Below are 6,812 nucleotides of genomic sequence, written 5' to 3'. Positions count from 1 at the left end.
CCACACACACACACACACACCCACACCACAACACACACACACGAGCACACACACAAACCACACACACACACACACACACACACACGACCACACACACACAGCACACACACACACACACAGCACACACACACACACAAGGACGGCCGACAGTAACGACAAACTGCGGACGACTTACCATGTAACTGAGCGGTACAAAACTGGACCACTAACAACAGATAGGGCGGTCGTCGTGGTACGCAGAGACGAGTTACGATATAGACACTCCATGGACAACTGTATTACGCAAAAGGATAAAGGATCGAAGTGGTACTTGTAAGTTGTCGTACTGGTACCTCCAAAAGTAGAAATTCCTATAGTCATGGTAGCTGAGGTGAAAAGTGTGCACACACACACACACACACACACACACACACACACACACACCGCTGCTGCATCATCAGTAACATCAGGGTGACCCCACACAATTATGCAGCACTCCCTGCAGGTTCCAAGAGCTGCAACAATGACTCAGGTAAGATGGCCACCAAAAGAAAAACACAATCTCCCTCTGTGATACTGAGCGCCTAACGGCCCCCCTTTTCCAACCAAGATGTCAATAACAAATGGTTGAGTTAACTTTCAAGTGCGAGGTATGAAGGCGTCCAATGAGACGCAGAGGACAGGAGGGCTTCGGCGTGACTGGATGCCTCATACATGCTCATTTGATTTGCAAATGGTGGAAGGCAGCATGCTATGCTGTGAAATCCCAGAGCTCGACACTGACATGCACACACCAGTAGCGAGACTTTGTGCACATATCCACCACGGCCAAAATAAAAAAAGGCAATCTCTGAGTTGGATTGGATGTGAACTCTACGAATCATGAAGTAGCAAACAGTGGAGAAACTGCTGCTGAGAGGAGGTAATGGAGGAGGAGGGGGAGAAGCATCAGGTGACACACTGAGAGGTGGCGAGGCAAGGCTGACACAGCAAGGGGAGAATTGTGTCCGGTGGTCGTGCCAGGGATGCTGTTTGCAGTCTGCAAGGAGAGTGTGAAAAGCCCACCTGTAGGATGACACTGCAGGGGAACTGAAACACACTTTATCTGAGTCGAGTAAATTAGAAGGACATGACAAACCAACAGAAGAAGGAGTATAGTTTTGTTTGGCCAATCAAGAGAGCTGCTATTGAAAACATCTTATTTTGTGGAGCAGGAATTTGTCCTCAAACCCAATGATTTTACCACTTTTGGTTCTCTTGTCTGGAAGTCAACTTTGTTTTAGTGCGTTTGTGCTTAGATGCATAACATGGTTTTATCCTTGTCAGTAAACACCCCCACTCGTAAAATGTCTGAAGCTTTGCTGAGTCTTAAAAAGGGCGTTTGCTAACAAGTAACTGAATGAATAACTAAACGTCATTACGCCGACATGACTCTGCCTTTAGCTTAGTGGTGGTGATGCGCAGCCATGCAAACTGGGATGGGGTTTGTTTGTAGCCAAACGTTAGCTTTTTACTCAAGGTGATTGCAATTCAGCTTCAAAAATCCTCAAATCTGCTGAACACACATGTAAAATCATAAAGCTTTGTCGAGACCAAACGTTTCTATGGATGTCAGTTTCTGAGACATGACCAAGGCCAAAATGTAGCCTCCAGTGAGGCTTGTTTTTAGCCTAGCTGCTTGACAGAATTGCTTTTGGCTACTGAAGCACGTTGTCGATCACCCAGCTAGATACCCTGATAGAAATGAGCAATCAGCCATCAATGACAGTATTGAACATTCAATACATTTAGAATTGTGAATCACTGCAACCACAAGAGAACTTTGAGCATACAATCATAAACAAGCCAGAAAAGTATTAGGCTGATGAAGCCAGCATGCAAAACAGACACGTACATGCACGTATGTTCTTCCCAAAGCCTTACGCCCGAACGAGATGAATGCAGTTTGAGAAGCTAGCTGGAGGTGCCCACACAGAGTCTATGAAAAGCATCTGGAAGGTGATGCAAACTCGTGCACAGCTGAAAATGTCTCCTAAATACAGTATGTAATTCAGAAAAGGCAGTTAAAGCCAAAGGGCCAAAGGTGAGGCTATTTCCATACATGGACCTGCCCAAGCATGCAGGCAAACACACACAGAGCAGCCAAATATCTCCCAGCCTGTATTTTACACACACACTCATCATTTACAAAGTGTTAGACAGTCCCTAGCAACACTTGTGTGGGCAAGGTGTGTGTGTGTGTGTGTGTGTGTGTGTGTGTGTGTGTGTGTGTGTGTGTGTGTGTGTGTCTGTTGTATAATTAGTGATGGGTGTGTTGGACTGACTAAGCCAACAGCAGATCCAGTTTGCCCTGACAAGCTGAAACAAGCACACAACAGCTGATCTCTGAACGAGCAACTTTAAAAAAACACAAATATTCCAAAATGCAAATGTAAAAAACCGCCATGCTGTGTGTGAGCATCATCATCTATGAAGTGGCTGGGGGGGTTTACAGCCTGGTTGCAAGGTTCTCTGTCAACACTGCCTGGGCCAATGGGCACAAAACGACGCAACAACTTGCTTAATTCCCACAATATTATTCATTCCCAGCAGAGGACGTAAGGCACGCGGACAAAGTCCGTGCGCATTATAAAATGAACAGCTTCAATAAATGAATTTGCACTGCAGCGGAAATCACAACCATTCACGAATTACGCAGAAAATATCTCGTAGAGACATTCAACACATCGCTTAACACAACCAATTCTGGGCTAATAACGCCAGGAGGAAACCAGCAAGAGGAGGAAAATACGAATATTTCAACATACCCTCCTGTCAGACCCACATCAAGGGGAGGACCATGGATGGTGCGCACCGGGGCTCAATCCTGCTGCTGCCGCCGATCCGTGTTTATTGCCAGGTTACAGGGAGAGGGAGTGTGTCGGTGTTTTGCCGGTGAAAAGCCCTAATGAGAGGAGAAGGAGGAGGAGAGAGAAAGAGGGAGGGACACTGTCAGATGCAGAGAGGGAGGCAGGAGGAGGGAGGAGGAGGACGCATGTCCGAGTATTCAGAGGGAATGTGTAAAGACAAACAGCGCTTGTGTCAAAATATCCTTCTCTGTCAACAAGTAGAAATCTCAATAAACACGCTGGGGAAATGCCAACAAGGTGACAAAACGCAGCATTGTTTCAACAGTAGCTGCGTTCACGTGTCAGTGGATTTGTCAGCAACATGAATGTGGCAACGCAACAGTATGATCAGATGTTTACACATACAAGGAATTTCCTTTGGTACACAGTATGGTGCATTCAAAGACACAGAAAGAAGATACGTAGAAAAAAACAAAGACAATATCTACACTGAGTACAGTCAAATATTATACAAAATTACAAATACTATATTCAATGTTGTATTTGATGTGTGTTTTATTTCTAGGCAAGATCCCTCTCTGAAATATTCAAATGGAGCATAAGAGCTGATAGCCTATGTATTGCAGTCAGTGTCGTCAGGAACACAATCCCTTTGATTTCATCACTGGGTCCAACACAGAGCCTGAACCCCCCTCACCTTTGCATACAGAGATGATGGCATTTATTAACACAAAGGACCGCTCGCCTGTTGTGGTGAACACCAATAATGAAACCATGAAAAGCAGTAATGTGCAGGTATCAGTTCCCCATCGTGTCTAGAGAATGAGCGGGGTTTTATTTTGAAAAGGCAAGCTGGGTTTGATATCATTAATCAGGGATGATGAGGGGTTAATGCTGCTGATTTAATTAATCACTGCCAGGTCCATTACAAAAGCAGGCCTATGCTAGCAAAGAAGCTATAATATACACTATACACATGCGATAGACCTACAGTCAAATTACCATAAGCCGATAAGACATACAAGGTCACTACGAGCGCTCTACTGTAAGACAATATCATTTTAATTATATCTAATATGCCTAACGCCAAGGCTGGATTAGCAGGCGGACGAAGGGCAACTGAACAAGGGCACCAGATCTACAAAACTCCAGGTGTAATGTGGTAATCTGGTTTGAGCTGATTTCACCTTTAAAAATTGGGAGAAATTAGCCAATAAAGCACAGTTTTGCATTCCTTATTTTGCCCCAAGGCCCCGAAGCAGGTTAATCCAGCCATTTTTATATCTCTTCATAACTTCTGATCTAAATAGGTCTTGGTGAACATCCTCCAGTGGTTGAGATTTATTTATCTCAAAATCCTCTGTTCAATTACAGCTGCATTCCCATACTGTAGGTGTTACATCATATTCAAACTCATCCCATCATTCAGTTCACTGCTTTGTATGAATCTGTATCATTACATTTCTCCACTTTCAATTGTTGAAAATTCACTTACATAGTTGTTAACATGTATTGGTCTTTAACACTAATAATCCATGACACATAAAAACTGACTGCCGTATAAAAAATAACGTACTGCAGCCTGTGAGGTATCTGCTTTATGGGCCATACAGTTTGACACCTGTGTTATTAATAGCATTTCTTCCTCAAGAACATACCATTTAAAAGCCATGAATGTTGTAATTGGTTGTGATCTGTATGAACCATGCCATATAAACCCACACACATTTAAATAACATTTTAGAGCGTAAATGCCAGTCTGTTTAATAATGTTGCCTCTCCATTGTCTGCATGTTGTGAACAGAGACAATGACCAGACCTTGGAGTAAAGTGAGGTGCACGGTCACATGCACAATGCTCGGATTCTAACCTTGTGAATTCAAACTAAACTACTTAATTAGGTTGAGGAAAACATTTGGGTTTAAAAAGGATGTTTGTTCAGATACTTACCTTAAGTTAGGGTTGCTGGGTCAAGTTCCTGAATGGATCACTGCCTCATGCTTCATTGGTTTTATCCAGAGTTTGACTGTGTGTTTGCTGTGTGCATGTCTGACGATAAAAGTGATTGGATTCAAAACTGTGACTCAAATGCAACAACTCTACACTACAGTCCAAGAGTCTTTACTTAATTTAAGATTCACAGTACAACAAAAAAAAGGAAAAAAACGTGGCAATAGCAGAAAAAATACTAAATAAATGTGGCTCTAAGTACAAACAAGATACAGTTATCGGCTTGGGAAATGGTGGCTATGTTGACATGGCATGAAACAAACTGGCACAGGACAAAGGGAGACAGGACTATATGAGAAGAGTTAACGAGACACAGGTGAGAGAGGGGCAAACAATCACAGGCCATTTCTCAATCGCGAGGATGCTGGCTTGGTAGTCGCGTACTTCCAAGTCACTTCCTTCAGAAACGAAGCCGGTATGCTTCCAAGCCACGGCTTCGGAAAACTAAGAAGAATGGAACAGGCTAACAAGTGTGCCACTCTCTCTAACGGTTTCAACATAAACTGTACCGAAAATAAATACCTCACGATGTCTATCTAATTATGAACTTGCTTTACTTTCACAGAACACATTTTTGGTGATAACAAACAAATGTAACAAAGTCACATATTTACCAACACATGGGCCGTTTCTCAATCGCGAGGAAACTGGCTTCCAAGCCAATATTTCAAGGATACTACGTCATCGAGTGCCGCCGAAGGACTGTTCCAATCTCCAGCATACTTGGAATTCCACCGAGGCCGCGTCCTTGGTTTGGGGTAATTTCGAGGCTGCACATGGGTAGACTTCGCGTCCTTCAAATCCCCACAATGCTTTGCGCACGGACCAATTTCCCCAAATTTCTGGCGGAAAATGTAAGGCGGGGCCTCTCATATGACGCACATCTGCACACTTGTTAGTCTGTTCCACTCTTCGTTTTCCGAATGCCAGGAAGGATTCTTGCCTCTGAAGGAAGTGACTCGGAAGACATGTGCTACCAAGCAAGCATCCTCGCGATTGAGAAACGGCCATGTTCTACGCCACTATATACTTACATTTAAATGTGTGCTGCGTCGGTTCAGCCATTCTCCGCAAGGGTTTTTGAAATTGGTCCGTGCGCAAAGCATTGTGGGGATTTTAAGGACGCGAAGTCTACCCATGTGCAGCCTCGAAATTTCCCCCAAACCAAGGACGTGGCCTCGGTGGAATTCCAAGTATGCTGGAGATTGGAACAGGCCTTTGCGGCACTCGGTGACGTAGCATCCTTGAAATATTGGCTTGGAAGCCAGTATCCTCGAGATTGAGAAACGGCCACAGTGGCAGGAAGTAAAGGGCTCTGAAATTAGATTGAAAGGTACAAAATAAAACAGGAAGTGCGATGACAAACGAGAAACAAGTGACTGTAATTTAACACATGAACAACAAGACATAACTAAACTTAACTTAATGTAAACATGACTATACACTCAACATGAAACATATCAAATAAACCTGATAACAATCTCAACATAACATGAGTCAACAAGAACGAAACATGGTCAAATGAACAAACTTGGAGTGATGTTAAACAATGTAAGTCTGTCAATCAGTGCCACATGTGATCATATCTTAGCTAGCTTACGAGATTGCACAAAGATTCATGGGTAAGAGTTAAACCAATGTTTTGTTAATGAAACTGGATGAATTATATTTGCAAGGAATATGTGCTACCATTAAACAGTCACGCTAAAGTTTAGTGTAAAAGTACTACACTGTAGATATGGCAATGAAAAACTTAGGTCACAGGCTCCTCCAAAAGTGCAACATGTATAATAAATAATAATATAATAAAATAACATATATAGGAGGACATAGTGCAAGAGAATGTTTTGAGATGTGCAAGTCAATACAAATAAAATAGAAATAGTGCAAGAAGAGTCTATATACAAGTAAATACATTTAAAAAATAATTATGATTACTTCTGGTTGTTCACGTCTCACCTGTTTAAACGTCCT

General features: G+C 42.9%; 2 protein-coding genes across 3 annotated transcripts in view; both read right to left on the bottom strand.

Moving 5' to 3' along the window:
- Window positions 1-2,914, bottom strand: part of LOC104967253 (band 4.1-like protein 1) — a 135,695-nt gene extending 132,781 nt beyond the window's left edge. Inside the window, exon 1 of the mRNA XM_010796669.1 lies at window positions 2,787-2,914. The gene's annotated coding sequence lies outside the window, so the exon portion shown is untranslated. The remainder of the gene's footprint in view (window positions 1-2,786) is intronic.
- The window catches only part of epha2b (eph receptor A2 b), a 54,523-nt gene that overhangs the window by 5,281 nt on the left and 42,430 nt on the right, over window positions 1-6,812 (bottom strand). The gene's annotated exons all lie outside the window — the stretch shown is intronic.

The sequence above is a fragment of the Notothenia coriiceps genome, unplaced genomic scaffold, assembly GCF_000735185.1.
Source record: "Notothenia coriiceps isolate Sejong01 unplaced genomic scaffold, NC01 NC01_scaffold00037250, whole genome shotgun sequence".
Lineage (NCBI taxonomy): Eukaryota > Metazoa > Chordata > Actinopteri > Perciformes > Nototheniidae > Notothenia > Notothenia coriiceps.
This window is presented reverse-complemented; position numbering and strand designations above follow the sequence as displayed.